General features: G+C 43.4%; 1 protein-coding gene across 2 annotated transcripts in view; it reads left to right on the top strand.

The window, feature by feature from the left end:
- LOC128690452 (uncharacterized) overlaps positions 1-17,500 on the top strand; it is a 544,828-nt gene that overhangs the window by 340,267 nt on the left and 187,061 nt on the right. For both annotated transcript variants that reach the window (XM_070089732.1, XM_070089733.1), the window contains one exon: positions 13,222-13,296. The gene's annotated coding sequence lies outside the window, so the exon portion shown is untranslated. The remainder of the gene's footprint in view (positions 1-13,221; positions 13,297-17,500) is intronic.

Consider the following 17,500-nt stretch of genomic DNA (forward strand, 5'->3'; position numbering starts at 1 on the left):
GTTCAACTGACTTTATCTCGTTGACATCATTATGCTGTACGAATGTGTTCCATACCCGAGTCATCCTGGGGATAAATGATCTCAGATGAAGTGATGTTCTGGAGAAGGGTACAGCCAGAGTGAAGTTGCTGCTGACTGCCCGTCTTGTGGTAATGTAGCTTGCTTCACGCTGTCCTCGAAGTGGATCCAAATATGGTACTTTGACAGTATTGACCTTCTCCTATCTGACCCCTCCTCCTCCGTCTAAATGATAAACAGACAATAATGAATAAAGGAAGGACACAGACAGGAAGCATTAATAAAATCCTCACCTTTTAATAAGTACGAGGGATTGTTCGCCCGGCTGCCGGCTGCCGGCTGCCGGCTGCCGGCTGCCGGCTGCCCGAACGTCAACAGATATTAACCCCCTTTGCCGTGTTGTTTATTTATTTTTTTTCCGTTCCCTTATTCATAGCTAAACGAACGTTGGAAAACGTCAGTGTCTCCTGACATTAAAAAAAAAAAAACCCGGCTGTTACCCGGCTGCCGTGTCAATAATCTTTAAGTGTGTTGATCCGGCTGCCGGCCAGATAGACTTTGTCTTCTGGTAATAAAGGTTGGATCTGTCAGTAGGTGTTTGTGTGTCTCTCGGGGTCTCCTCTTTCTCGCCTTTATCTTCCTCTAAATCTCTTCCCGCTTCTCTTCTTTTGTGCTGGACTTGTCTTCTCTTAAACCCTTATTTTTGTCATTCTTTTTTCTTATTTTCTTTTCTTCCCTCTTCCTATGCTTTTCTTTCCTACTACTACTGCTACAACTACTACTACTACTACTACTACTACTACTACTACTACTACTACTACTACTACTACTACTACTACTACTACTACTACCATTACAACTACTACCACTACAACTACTACTACTACCACTACAACTACTACTACTACTACTACTGCTGCTGCTGCTACTACAACACCACCACCACCACCTACCTACTCGCCAACACCACCACCACCACCTACCTACTCGCCAACACCACCACCACCACCACCTACCACCACAACTACTACTACCACCACCACCAACACACCACCTACTACACTGCTGCCTGCTGCTGCCTACCACAACCACAGCCACTTTACTACACACCACACTCCACTACCATGCCTACCACCACCACTACTACCTACCACTACCACTCCACTACCTACTACCATTACCACTACAACAACCACTACCTACCACCACCACCACCACCTACTGCCACTACCACCACTACACACACTACCACCACCACCACCTACCACTACCTACCACCACCACCACCACTACCTACCACTACCACACCTACACCACACAACTACACTTACCACCTACTACCACTACACTGCACCACCACACTGCACCTACCACTGCCACCTACCAATACTACACTACAACCTACTACCTACCTACCACTACTACTACACCACTACACACTACTAACCAACTACTACACTACCACCTACTACAACTACTCACACTACTACCACTACTACCATACTACTACCTACCACTACTACCTACTACCACCTACTACACCACTACCACACTACTACCACCTACACCTACCACACTACTACCACTACCACCACACTCCACCACACCACCATACTACTACCACATACCACCACCACTACACTACCACCACTACCACCACTCCACTACAACCACCACTACCACTACCACCACCAACCACCACCACCACTCCACCACCACCTACCACCACCACCACCACCACTACTACTACCACCACCACCACCACCACCACCACCACCACCACCTACCTACCACTCACCACCACTACCACACCACCACCACTACCACACTGCTGCTGCCTGTGCCACCACAACCACAGCCACTTTACCACCTACTACCACCTACCACTGCCACCACCTACCACCACCACCACCACCTACCACCACCTACTACTACCATTACTTCCCACAACCATACTACCTACCACCACCACCACCACCACTACACTGCCTACCACCTACTACCACCTACATACTACCACCACCACCTACTACTACCTCCACTACCACACCACCACCACCACTACTACCACTACTACCACCACCACCACCACTACCACACAAACAACCACTCACCACCACTACCACATACTACTACACCACAACCTACCACTGCCACCACCACCTACTACTACTACTACAACCTACTACTACTAATACCACCTACCACTACTACTACAACCACCACCACAACCACCACTACTCACTACCACTACCTACACAACCACTACCTACTACCACCAACCACCTACTACTACTACCACCACCACCTACTACCATATCCACTACCACTACCACCAGCACCACTACCACCACCACTACCACACTCCACTACCACCACACTACCACACCACTACCACCACCACACCACCTACCACTACCTACTACCAACCACCACCACCACTACCACCCACTACTACTACTACCACTACTACTACTACTACTACTACTACAACTACTACCACTACTACTACTACTACTACCACTACCACTACTACTACAACTACTACTACTACTACTACTACTACTACTACTACTACTACTACTACCACCACCACCTCTACACACACGACACTTCACCTGACTCCTGCCACTATATATTCTCGTTTTCTTAGTTTTCTCGGTATTAGGACTGAAGAAGTCACTCGTGGCGAAACGTTTCCTTTAATAAATGTCCTAAACTGTACATAAGTATCTTTTTCCACACACTACAACTACTACTACTGCTACTACCACTAGTATTATACCTCACTCTGAGCCTATATATATACCTTCTGTGTCCATGTATTGTTTGTAACCGCTTGATTAAGCTCCTGGAGAGCGAAACGTTGCCACAATTAAAATGTCACATTAGTTGAACTTGTGTCCTTTTACTTAACACATTGTCAGTAATTCTACCGTCTACAGTCATTTCTTCTTCTTCTTCTTCTTCTTCTTCTTCTTCTTCTTCTTCTTCTTCTTCTTCTTCTTCTTCTTCTTCTTCTTCTTCTTCTTCTTCTTCTTCTTCTTCTTCTTCTTCTTCTTCTTGCTATTATTATTATTATTATTATCATTATCCTTCCTGTCTTTCTCCTCCTCCTCCTCCTCCTCCTCTTAGTCCTCTTCTCCTTCTTTCTCCCCTTCACCTCGCCCAGATACACCTCCCTCGCCCAGATACCCCTCCCTCGCCCAGATACCCCTCCCTCGCCCAGATCAGCCAATCATCTTGGCGAGAGTTGCAACAGTCTGCCCAAGTCTAAGATTAAATTTTCAATTGGTAAAGTGCTCAGCGGACATGTCATGTCCCGCCCCAGCGCCCTGAGACATCTCATTTCCTTAGCAAAACCCAAGTCACGACGACTTAGCAAAATTTAAGTCAAGACTTTTACCCTTCAAGTTGACATTTGTTTGACCTCGCACCGTCCTCTCTCCTTACTTGAGGTCCTCCTCGTACTCTGAGGTTCTTACTATCTCGAGACCTAGTGTGAGGTCCTCTTTGTACTCTAGGGGCTCTGGTACCAACCTGTTACCTTCAGGTGCTCCTTGTACTTTTGGATTCTTGTACTATCTCGAGACCTAGTCTGAGGTCTTCCATGTACTCTGAGGTTCTTGTACCATCTCGAAACTTAGTGTGAGGTCTTCCTTGTACTCTGAGGTTCTTGTACCTTCCTGGGACCTTACATGAAGTACTCTTTGTAATTTCAAGGGCCTTGTGAGGTTCTTGACCTTACCTGAAGTCCTCCCTTGTAATATAAAACTCAAGTACTTACCTGAGACCTCAATCGACCTGGTCCTCGTAATTTAAGGACGGAGACTCTGGTCTCCACTCTCAAGTTGTTCAGAGTCTCTGGCTGAGAGGAAACTTCCCGGGTACTTTTTCGATTTGCCTGGGAATTAGGGTTTTCATTGTCTTAGGAAAAAGAAATTGTCTTGGTCTTATCAGCTTGAAAAAACAGCTTGAAAAACCTCCTGGAGAGCGAAACGTTGCCACAATAAAATGTTACATTAGCTGCACTTGTGTCCGTTTGCTTTACATTTTGTCAGCCGTTCTACCAACATTAATACATTCTTTCTCGTTTTTTTTCCTACGGTTTTCTTGATATTTTTTCTTTGTTTATAATCTCTATGTTATATTTTTGTGAGATTTTTTTTTAATCTCATATCGGTCCACCCCTTTAAAAATAATGTCCATAGTTATAACCGTTGTTAATTACACCTCAAAAAATCATTCAATTATACTTAAATATACCTACTTTACCTACCATTTATTTTTTATGCAAATTTATTATCAATGTTGACGTTTTTTCAATTATCTTATATATTAACTTACTGATAAATTAACCTAAGATTAACGATATATCACACAAAATGCCAATTTATATATTAAAAAAGACACCGCTTACAATAATTGGGTGACCCAAAAAATAAAATATAAACCAGTCATACACACAAAACAGAATTTTGCCCATAAGCGCACCGTTGAAATGCCTATTATATTTAAGAGGAATTGCTCGGCGTGAGAAGGGGAAGAGGGAAGGACTCTCTTCAGGGAAGAGGAAGAGGAGGAGGAGGAAGGAAGGAAGGAAGGAAGAGTAAGAGGAGCGGCAAGTGGAAGAGAGATGAGCGAGGATCTATTGGGGAATTTATGACCAGTAAAAAGTGAAGAAAATAGAGCAGGAAGATATGTGAGATATAGAGAGAAACTAGTGAGAAAAAACTGATGAGAGAGATGGGAATAAATCTGATAAAGCAAGATAAAACAGACATACAAAAACATATAAAAATGCATGAATATATATATATATATATATATATATATATATATATATATATATATATATATATATATATATATATATATATATATATATATATATATATATATATATATATATATATATATATATATATATATATATATATATATATATATATATGTATCAACAACAAGTCGGCCGTCTCCCACCGAGGCAGGGTGACCCAAAAAGAAAGAAAATCCCTCAAAAGAAAATACTTTCATCATCATTCAACACATTCATCTCACTAACACATAATCACTGTTTTTGCAGAGGTGCTCAGAACACAACAGTTCAGAAGCATATACGTATAAAGATACACAACATATCCCTCCAAACTGCTAATATCCCAAACCCCTCCTTTAAAGTGCAGGCATTGTACTTCAAGTCCGGCTATATAAAAATATCCGGTTTCCCTGAATCCCTTCACTAAATATTACCTTGCTCACACTCCAACAGCCCGCCAGGTCCCAAATACCATTCGTCTCCATTCACTCCTATCTAACACGCTCACGCACGCTTGCTGGAAGTCCAAGCCCCTCGCCCACAAAACCTCCTTTACCCCCTCCCTCCAACCCTTTCGAGGACGACCCCTACCTCGCCTTCCTTCCCCTACAGATTTAAATGCTTTCCATGTCATTCTACTTTGATCCATTCTCTCTAAATGACCAAACCACATCAACAACCCCTCTTCAGCTCTCTGACTAATACTTTTATTAACTCCACACCTTATCCTAATTTCCACACTCCGAATTTTCTGCATAATATTTACACCACACATTGCCCTTAGACAGGACATCTCCACTGCCTCCAACCACCTCCTCGCTGCTGCATTTACCACCCAAGCTTCACACCCATATAAGAGTGTTGGTACTACTATACTTTCATACATTCCCTTCTTTGCCTCCATAGATAACGTTCTTTGTCTCCTTATATACCTCAATGCACCACTCACCTTTTTTCCCTCATCAGTTCTGTGATTAACCTCATACTTCATAAATCCATCCGCCGACACGTCAACTCCCAAGTATCTGAAAACATTCACTTCTTCCATACTCCTCCTCCCCAATTTGATATCCAATTTTTCTTTATCTAAATCATTTGATACCCTCATCACCTTACTTTTTTCTATGTTCACTTTCAACTTTCTACCTTTACACACACTCCCAAATTCGTCCACTAACCTCTGCAATTTTTCTTTAAAATCTCCCATAAGCACAGTATCATCAGCAAAAAGTAACTGTGTCAATTCCCATTTTGAATTTGATCCCCATAATTTAATCCCACCCCTCTCCCGAACACCCTAGCATTTACTTCTTTTACAACCCCATCTATAAATATATTAAACAACCATGGTGACATTACACATCCCTGTCTAAGACCTACTTTTACCGGGAAGTAGTCTACCTCTCTTCTACACACCCTAACCTGAGCCTCACTATCCTCATAAAAACTCTTTACAGCATTTAGTAACTTACCACCTATTCCATATACTTGCAACATCTGCCACATTGCTCCTCTATCCACTCTATCATACGCCTTTTCTAAATCCATAAATGCAATAAAAACTTCCCTACCTTTATCTAAATACTGTTCACATATATGCTTCAATGTAAACACTTTATCTACACATCCCCTACCCACTCTGAAGCCTCCCTGCTCATCCGCAATCCTACATTCTGTCTTACCTATAATTCTTTCAATAATAACCCTACCGTACACTTTTCCTGGTATACTCAGTAAACTAATTCCTCTATAATTTTTACAATCTCTTTTGTCCCCCTTCCCTTTATATAAAGGGCCTATGTAGCAGTCACCTGCTAGCAGGAATATTCAACAGTCACCTGCTAGCTTCACCTCCCATTTAGTAAGCCTTCTAGACTTCTCTGATTCACAAATAGCATGAAAAACATGTCTGAGTGGCGAGGTATTAGAGGAGTGATCGGTGGTGAGGCGAGTCACTTCAGAGACGGTCGGGCAGAGTGAAGGTGCTGGCGGCTGCCCGTCTTGTGATATAGTAGCTGTTCAACACGACGGATAACAAGACTAGACTTCTTTATATTTTAAATGAATTCATAAACCAAGATATTTCCCAGTATTTTTCCTTTATTTTTATTTTTTTCAAGCTATTTTGGAAAATTTAGTTTTTCCCCCCAAAATCGGATATTTTTTGGTTTAAAAAAATAACTCACATTAAAAACTTTTCTCTCCATCCTTCTTCTCTTTCTCCTGTTCCTCCTTTTCTTCCTCTTTATCCTACTATTACTCCTCCTTCTCCACTGACCAGTTCCCTCCATTATCACCAGCTGGAGGTGGCATCATCTAATTTATAGCCCTGTAGTGCCAGCTGCATGGCACTCTCAAGTGGACCAGCTCAGAGGTCAGTTCCTCAATGGTCTGTCTTAGGTCATAGACACAATGGGTAACTAAAGTCTAACAAACACTTGTCAGTCTGCTGAAGAGGACCCCAGAAGGGGATCGAAATATACAGACCAATTAATCTTTTGTGTTTCTGTCTCACCGAGGCAGGGTGACCCAAAAGGAAAACCGAACGTTTCTCCTTCCATCCCTGCTATCTGAAATCAAACCATCCACTCCTGCCATCCACCACAAACCATACACTCCTGCCATCTACCCCAAACCATCCACTCCTGCCATCCACCCCAAACCATCCACTCCTGCCATCCACCTCAAACCATCCACTCCTGCCATTCATCCAAACCATCCACTCCTGCCATCCACCCCAAACCATCCACTCCTGCCATCCACCTCAAACCATCCACTCCTGCCATCCACCACAAACCATCCACTCCTGCCATCCACCCCAAACCATCCACTCCTGCCATCCACCCCAAACCATCCACTCCTGCCATCCACCCCAAACCATCCACTCCTGCCATCCACCCCAAACCATCCACTCCTGCCATCCACCCCAAACCATCCACTCCTGCCATTCACCCCAAACCATCCACTCCTGCCATTCACCCCAAACCATACGCTCCTGCCATCCACCCCAAATCATCCACTCCTGCCATCCACCCCAAACCATCCACTCCCACCATCCACCTCAAACCATCCACTCCTGCCATCCACCCCAAACCATCCACTCCTGCCATCAACCCCAAATCATCCAATCCTGCCATCCACCCCAAACCATCCACTCCTGCCATCCACCCCAAACCATCCACTCCTGCCATCCACCCCAAACCATCCACTCCTGCCATCCACCCCAAACCATCTACTCCTGCCATCCACCCCAAACCATCCACTCCTGCCATCCACCCCAAACCATCCACTCCTGCCATTCATCCAAACCATCCACTCCTGCCATCCACCCCAAACCATCCACCCCAAACTATTCACTCCTGCTACCCACCCCAAACCATCCACTCCTGCCATCCACCCCAAACCATCCACTCCTGGCATCCACCCGAAATCATCCAATCCTGCCATCCACCCCAAACCATCCACTCCTGCCATCCACTCCAAACCATCCACTCCTGCCATCCACCCTAAACCATCCACTCCTGCCATCCACCCCAAACCATCCACTCCTGCCATCCTCCCCAAACCATCCACTCCTGCCATCCATCCCAAACCATCCACTCCTGCCATCCACCTCAAACCATCCACTCCTGCCATCCACCCCAAATCATCCAATCCAGCCATCCACCCCAAACCATCCACTCCTGCCATCCACCCCAAACCATCCACTCCTGCCATCCACCCCAAACCATCCACTCCTGCCATCCACCCCAAACCATCCACTCCTGCCATCCACCCCAAACCATCCACTCCCACCATCTACCTCAAACCATCCACTCCTGCCATCCACCCTAAACCATTCACTCCCACCATCCACCCCAGACCATCAACTCCTGCCATCCACATGTATCAATTCACTTCGACTGTACATCTATTAGTTGAGTAAGAACTATGCACCTCTCCCCTCAAAGATTCAGTTCATCAATCCTTCTATTCATACGTTGACATTAATTTAGCCATCCATTCGCAGTAGATACATGCGATTCATCCATCTGTCTATCCATAGTCAAGGTAAGTAGTTTGTTGACGTGTGTCAGAGTGCGTAATTGACTGTTGATACCTGAGGTCCTCTCGTGAATAAATGATGGGAGTTTGCACGCGACCCTGTCTCGCGAGGGTCGTACACGCGACACTGTCTCGCGAGGGTCGTACACGCGACCCTGTCTCGCGAGGGTCGTACACGCGACACTGTCTCGCGAGGGTCGTACACGCGACCCTGTCTCGCGGGAGTCGTACACGCGATCATGTCTCTCGGGAGTCCTATACAAGGGGGGATCGTACCATTGATATTCACTGAGAGGTCCTGTCATCCCACTGCAATAAAGACTCCTACATTATCTTAGCCCCAGGGGAGTTTACCAAGCAGGGTCTTCCCAAAAGTAGTGTCCCAGGGATGTCTTTCCAAAAGTAGTCCCCCAGGGGTCTTTCCAAAAGTAGTTCCCCAGGGGTCTTTCCAAAAGTAGTTCCCAAGGGGTCTTTCCAAAAGTAGTCCCCCAGGGGTCTTTCCAAAAGTAGTCCTCCCGCGGGTTTTCACTGAGAGTTTAATAACTTAAAATATTAATATAATAGTTCTGGTCCCCCTCAAACACTTCTGTGTGTGTGTGTGTGTATATATATATATATATATATATATATATATATATATATATATATATATATATATATATATATATATATATATATATATATATATATATATATATATATATATATATATATATATATATATATATATATATATATATATATATATATATATATATATATATATATATATATATATATACACTTTCAGTCACAAGAAATGTGACTATAAGTGTACATGTGATGGTGGTGGCCGTAACAGTAGTAATGGTGGTGGCAGTAGTAATAGTGGTAGTGGCGGTGGTGGTGTGAAGGGATGTGTAACTGCACAAGTTTGGTCTAAACTGGTCCACAGGTGACAAAGGCAGGTACGTGGCCGGAGGCCCCACTTGACAGTGCAGAAGACAGTACAGAAGACAGTACAGAAGACAGTACAGAAGACAGTACAGAAGACAGCGCAGAAGGAATATGGGATAATCAGTCCCTCAGCCTGGAGTTGATGTAATCAGTCCCTCAGCGTGGAGTTGATGTAATCAGTCCCTCAGCCTGGAGTTGACGCAATCAGTCCCTCAGCCTGGAGTCGATGTAATCAGTCCCTCAGCCTGGAGTCGATGTAATCAGTCCCTCAGCCTGGAGTCGATGTAATCAGTCCCTCAGCCTGGAGTCGATGTAATCAGTCCCTCAGCCTGGAGTCGATGTAATCAGTCCCTCAGCCTGGAGTCGATGTAATCAGTCCCTCAGCCTGGAGTCGATGTAATCAGTCCCTCAGCCTGGAGTCGATGTAATCAGTCCCTCAGCCTGGAGTCGATGTAATCAGTCCCTCAGCCTGGAGTCGATGTAATCAGTCCCTCAGCCTGGAGTCGATGTAATCAGTCCCTCAGCCTGGAGTCGATGTAATCAGTCCCTCAGCCTGGAGTCGATGTAATCAGTCCCTCAGCCTGGAGTCGATGTAATCAGTCCCTCAGCCTGGAGTCGATGTAATCAGTCCCTCAGCCTGGAGTCGATGTAATCAGTCCCTCAGCCTGGAGTCGATGTAATCAGTCCCTCAGCCTGGAGTCGATGTAATCAGTCCCTCAGCCTGGAGTCGATGTAATCAGTCCCTCAGCCTGGAGTCGATGTAATCAGTCCCTCAGCCTGGAGTCGATGTAATCAGTCCCTCAGCCTGGAGTCGATGTAATCAGTCCCTCAGCCTGGAGTCGATGTAATCAGTCCCTCAGCCTGGAGTCGATGTAATCAGTCCCTCAGCCTGGAGTCGATGTAATCAGTCCCTCAGCCTGGAGTCGATGTAATCAGTCCCTCAGCCTGGAGTCGATGTAATCAGTCCCTCAGCCTGGAGTCGATGTAATCAGTCCCTCAGCCTGGAGTCGATGTAATCAGTCCCTCAGCCTGGAGTCGATGTAATCAGTCCCTCAGCCTGGAGTCGATGTAATCAGTCCCTCAGCCTGGAGTCGATGTAATCAGTCCCTCAGCCTGGAGTCGATGTAATCAGTCCCTCAGCCTGGAGTCGATGTAATCAGTCCCTCAGCCTGGAGTCGATGTAATCAGTCCCTCAGCCTGGAGTCGATGTAATCAGTCCCTCAGCCTGGAGTCGATGTAATCAGTCCCTCAGCCTGGAGTCGATGTAATCAGTCCCTCAGCCTGGAGTCGATGTAATCAGTCCCTCAGCCTGGAGTCGATGTAATCAGTCCCTCAGCCTGGAGTCGATGTAATCAGTCCCTCAGCCTGGAGTCGATGTAATCAGTCCCACAGCCTGGAGTCGATGTAATCAGTCCCTCAGCCTGGAGTCGATGTAATCAGTCCCTCAGCCTGGAGTCGATGTAATCAGTCCCTCAGCCTGGAGTCGATGTAATCAGTCCCTCAGCCTGGAGTCGATGTAATCAGTCCCTCAGCCTGGAGTCGATGTAATCAGTCCCTCAGCCTGGAGTCGATGTAATCAGTCCCTCAGCCTGGAGTCGATGTAATCAGTCCCTCAGCCTGGAGTCGATGTAATCAGTCCCTCAGCCTGGAGTCGATGTAATCAGTCCCTCAGCCTGGAGTCGATGTAATCAGTCCCTCAGCCTGGAGTCGATGTAATCAGTCCCTCGGTCCTGGAGTCGATGTAATCAGTCCCTCAGCCTGGAGTCGATGTAATCAGTCCCTCAGCCTGGAGTCGATGTAATCAGTCCCTCAGCCTGGAGTCGATGTAATCAGTCCCTCAGCCTGGAGTCGATGTAATCAGTCCCTCAGCCTGGAGTCGATGTAATCAGTCCCTCAGCCTGGAGTCGATGTAATCAGTCCCTCAGCCTGGAGTCGATGTAATCAGTCCCTCAGCCTGGAGTCGATGTAATCAGTCCCTCAGCCTGGAGTCGATGTAATCAGTCCCTCAGCCTGGAGTCGATGTAATCAGTCCCTCAGCCTGGAGTCGATGTAATCAGTCCCTCAGCCTGGAGTCGATGTAATCAGTCCCTCAGCCTGGAGTCGATGTAATCAGTCCCTCAGCCTGGAGTCGATGTAATCAGTCCCTCAGCCTGGAGTCGATGTAATCAGTCCCTCAGCCTGGAGTCGATGTAATCAGTCCCTCAGCCTGGAGTCGATGTAATCAGTCCCTCAGCCTGGAGTCGATGTAAACAGTACCTAAGCCTGGAGTCGATGTAATCAGTCCCTCAGCCTGGAGTCGATGTAATCAGTCCCTCAGCCTGGAGTCGATGTAATCAGTCCCTCAGCCTGGAGTCGATGTAATCAGTCCCTCAGCCTGGAGTCGATGTAATCAGTCCCTCAGCCTGGAGTCGATGTAATCAGTCCCTCAGCCTGGAGTCGATGTAATCAGTCCATGGTTCTCTGAACCATTTACCAACGTACAATAACACACACACAAAACAAGTACACTGCCAACAACTACACCCTCATGAGAACAAAAACAGAACAAATAAATGGAAGACGACAGGTAAACAGAGTCATTATGGCAGAGTTGACTTACGTGGGCGCTTGAAGGATTGAAGACAATTAAGAAGAACCGCTGATAACGACGTAGAAGTTAATTCCCTTGGCAATTATGGGTGTCTCTTGTCTTGTGCAAGGTCAAGCAGGGCTAAACAAGGTCAAAAGGTCACTCTCGGTGAGGTCACACAGGTCATGAAGGGAGAGGCTTTGTGATGCTATTATTTTTAATAATAAGTAGAAACAGGAAGTAGAAGAGGTAAAGGAGGAGGAGGAGGAGGAGAGGGAAGAGGAGGAAGAGGACGAAAAGGAAGATGAGAACAACAATAACAATAAAAAAACAAACTCACAAATACAATAAACGGGAACAAGCGATGCAAGATGCAAAACAACCACAAGGGGAGTTAAATGATAGCTCTAGGCCTTGGACTTCCTACTCATTTCCGCAAAATTGCAAGCTTCTGATGCTGTATTGATTGCAACACGAAAGTCCTGAAGCTATCATTAAACTTCCCCTGTGGTTGTTTGCACCTTGTATCTCTTGTTCAATATTATTATTATTATTATTATTATTATTATTATTATTATTATTATTGGCATTTATTATTGGCATTATATATATATATATATATATATATATATATATATATATATATATATATATATACATGTATATATATATATATATATATATATATATATATATATATATATATATATACATGTATATATATATATATATATATATATATATATATATATATATATATATATATATATATATATATATATATATATATATATATATATATTTATATTCATACTAGCATTTGTCTGTTAAACAGGTGACAAGCAGGAAGGCAGATAGCAAGCCGGCAAGAGAAGTCACCTGTCCAGTTTTCCTTCCACCTTATCGACAGGTGAGCACCATCCCCTGATGGTCTCCTGAACCTAGGTGACGCAGCTTGTCACCTGACACAGTATGTACACTGAGAGCTGAGTATCTCTCACTGTTTATAATTTACCGTTCAGGGATTAGAGACTTACTGACGTGTGTTGTCTGAGTGATATTACAGCCTTAATGATCACTCGTCTACTTGATAGACTTCAAACCTTTTTCAAAATTGTGAGTGACTTTACTAGGGATTATTATTGTTATTGTTATTACATTATTCATTACATTATTATATTACTAGTAGTAGCAGCATCAGCAGCAGCAGCAGCAGCAGCAGCAGCAGCAGCAGCAGCAGCAGCAGCAGGAGCAGCAGCAGCAGCAGCAGCAGCAGCAGCAGCAGCAGCAGCAGCAGCAGCAGCAGCAGCAGCAGCAGCAGCAGCAGCAGCAGCAGCAGCAGCAGCAGCAGCAGCAGCAGCAGCAGCAGCAGCAGCAGCAGCAGCAGCAGCAGCAGCGCAGCAGTAGCAGCAGTAGCAGCAGCACTAGCAGCAGCAGCAGTAGCGGCAGCAGCAGTAGCAACAGCAGCAGCAGCAGTAGCAGAAGCAGCACCAGCACCACTAGCAGCACCAGCAGTAACAGCAGTAACAGCAGCAGCAGCAGTAGCAGCAGCAGTAGCAGAAGCAGCACCAGTAGCAGCAGCAGCAGTAACAGCAGCAGTAGCAGCAGCAGTAGCAGTAGCAGAAGCAGCAGCAGCGCCAGCAGTAGCAACAGTAGTAGCAGGAGCAGCAACAGCAGTAGCAGCAGTAGCAGCCAGTCAGAAGTATGATTACTCTTAATTTTTATATAATTATAGTTATAAGTGTTATTTTTATTATTATTATTATTATTACTAATATTATATTAAGTAATAATCGCTAAATCCTTAGGGGTCATCAGAGCGACCAGGTAGCCTCTAGTAACGTGACCTTACTCCCTCTTCCCTTATAATATATATATATATATATATATATATATATATATATATATATATATATATATATATATATATATATATATATATATACATACATATGTCTCTCTCACTTTGTCTTTCTCGTTTTATCTCTCTCTCTCTCTCTCTCTCTCTCTCTCTCTCTCTCTCTCTCTCTCTCTCTCTCTCTCTCTCTCTCTCTCTCTCTCTCTCTCTCTCTCTCTCGCTCCCTAAATACAACATCAACAGTCACTGTAATATCCAGCTATCATCAACAAAGGTCCCCGTGTCTCCTGAACTTGAAATAAAGCTGATAAACGACCCAAGCTACATTATAGGTAATTGGTAGAGCTTAAGCTTTCCATCTCGGGGTAATCAGTGCCAAAGAGAGCCTAAGCTTTCCCCTCCCGGGGTAATCAGTGTCAAGGAGAGTCCACCAGATGGCCACTGTCAAGCAGATTTCTTGAACAAATTGGTATAAAAAATAGAATTAAGGAATATCTTGTCCAGGGGATGATGACAGGCGTTCAGGGGAGGTTCCCTGCTATATTCTTTATATATTCTTTATATATATATATATATATATATATATATATATATATATATATATATATATATATATATATATATATATATATATATATATATATATATATATATATATATAAATATATATTTATATATATATATATATATATATATATATATATATATATATATATATATATATATATATATATATATATATATATATATATATATATATATATATATATATAATGTCAAATTGAATATGTAAAACTGGTCAATTAGCAAGAACTCATTTAAATTTAAGTCCTTTCTGAAATTTTCTTTTATACTTTTGCACCAAAAGAATCTTAGAAAACTTACCTAACCTTATTATAACAAGAGTAATTTATTTTAGCCTAACCCAACTAAATATATTTTAGATTTGTTTACAATAATTTAATAATAGACAAACACAGTGAAATATAATTTTTTCGTTAAGTTCAGAATGATTTTGGCGAAATTATTGCATACACAAATTTTCACTTGTCCTATATGGCAAGATGAGTTGTTGCTATTTAAGCCAAGATCGCAAGTTCTGCCTATTCGGCACGCATATATATATATATATATATATATATATATATATATATATATATATATATATATATATATATATATATATATATATATATATATATAAATATATATATATATATATATATATATATATATATATATATATATATATATATATATATATATATATATATATATATATATATATATATATATAGATATATATATATATATATATATATATATATATATATATATATATATATATATATATATATATATATATATATATATATCTCTAGAAACGTTAATTGGAAGGTTGTTAAAACATTTCTTACCTGTGTTAGATCTGGAGTTACAGGTCTCAAATTCCAGGTCTGAAGTTACAGGTTTGAAGTTCTAGGTCTTAAGTTACTGGTCTGGAGTTACAGATCTGGAGTTACAGGTCTAGAGCTACAGGTCTGGAGTTACAGATCTAGAGTTCCAGGTCTTAAGTTACAGGTCTGGAGTTATAGATCTGAAGTTACAGGTCTAGAGCTACAGGTCTGGAGTTACAGATCTAGAGTTCCAGGTCTAAAGTTACAGGTTTATCGTTACAGGTCTGGAGTTACAGGTCTAGAGTTACAGGTCTGGGGTTACAGGTCTGGAGTTATAGATCTGAAGTTACAGGTCTAGAGCTACAGGTCTGGAGTTACAGGTCTAGAGTTACAGGTCTGGAGTTACAGGTCTGGAGTTACAAGCCTGGAGTTACAGGTCTGGAGTTACAGGTCTGGAGTTACAGGTCTGGAGTTACAGGTCTGGAGTTACAAGTCTGGTGATCCAGGTTATGATAAACTTCTAAACAAAGAGAGATACGTCTCTTTTCCACAATAAGAGTGCTCATCCTCTCTAAACCCAGCTCACCCTCTAAAGCCAGCTCTCTCTCTCTCTCTCTCTCTCTCTCTCTCTCTCTCTCTCTCTCTCTCTCTCTCTCTCTCTCTCTCTCTCTCTCTCTCTCTCTCTCCTCTCTCTCAAACCAAACCCAGCTCATTCTCTCCTCTCTCTCTCTCTCTAAACCCAGCTCACTCTCTCTCTAAACCAAGCTCACTCTCTCTAAGCCCAGCTCATTCTCTAAAGCCATCTCTCTTCTCTCTCTCTCTCTCTCTCTCTCTCTCTCTCTCTCTCTCTCTCTCTCTAAACCCAGCTCACTCTCTCTCTAGACCCAGCTCACTCTCTCTAAACCCAGCTCACTCTCTCTAAACCCAGCTCACTCTCTCTAAACCCAGCTCACTCTCTCTAAACCCAGCTCATTCCTCTCTAAACCCAGCTTCACTCTCTCTAAACCCAGCTCACTCTCTCTAAACCCAGCTTCACTCTCTCAAACCCAGCTCACTCTCTCTAAACCCAGCTCACTCTCTCCCTCTAAACTCAGCTCACCCTCTCTAAACTAAACCCAGCTCACTTCTCTCTAAACCCAGTTCACTCTCTCTAAACCCAGCTCACTCTCTCTAAACCCAGCTCACTCTCTCTAAACCCAGCTCACTCTCTCTAAACTCAGCTCACTCTCTCTAAACCCAGCTCATTCTCTCTAAACCCAGTTCACTCTCTCTAAACCCAGCTCACTCTCTCTAAACCCAGCTCACTCTCTCTAAACCCAGCTCACTCTCTCTAAACCCAGCTCACTCTCTCTAAACCCAGCTCACTCTCTCTAAACCCAGCTCACTCTCTCTAAACCTAGCTCGTTCTCTCTAAACCCAGTTCACTCTCTCTAAACCCAGCTCACTCTCTCTAAACCCAGCTCACTCTCTCTAAACCCAGCTCATTCTCTCTAAACCCAGCTCACTCTCTCTAAACCCAGCTCACTCTCTCTAAACCCAGCTCACTCTCTCTAAACACATCACTAATCATTACCAACATAAATATTGAAGGCAGATTATATCTGCAAATTAGTTTTTAAACGGGTGGACTGGTAAGCCAGCGGAAGGCCTTAGTCAAGTGACCGAAACCTCCAATGGGTGGTCATCATGTAGATAAAACCCGCTGTTTGGTGTTATATTGGGCAGTAACAATTATGGTATTTGTTTTATTGAGATACAGGAGCGCTGAAAGGGTTGAAGACGATCCGAAGAGGCATTTTCAAGTTATCGCATTGACTCCAAGCAAATGAAGAAAGGAGAGGAAGAGGAAGAAAAGGAAA

The sequence above is a fragment of the Cherax quadricarinatus genome, chromosome 29, assembly GCF_038502225.1.
Source record: "Cherax quadricarinatus isolate ZL_2023a chromosome 29, ASM3850222v1, whole genome shotgun sequence".
Taxonomy (NCBI): domain Eukaryota; kingdom Metazoa; phylum Arthropoda; class Malacostraca; order Decapoda; family Parastacidae; genus Cherax; species Cherax quadricarinatus.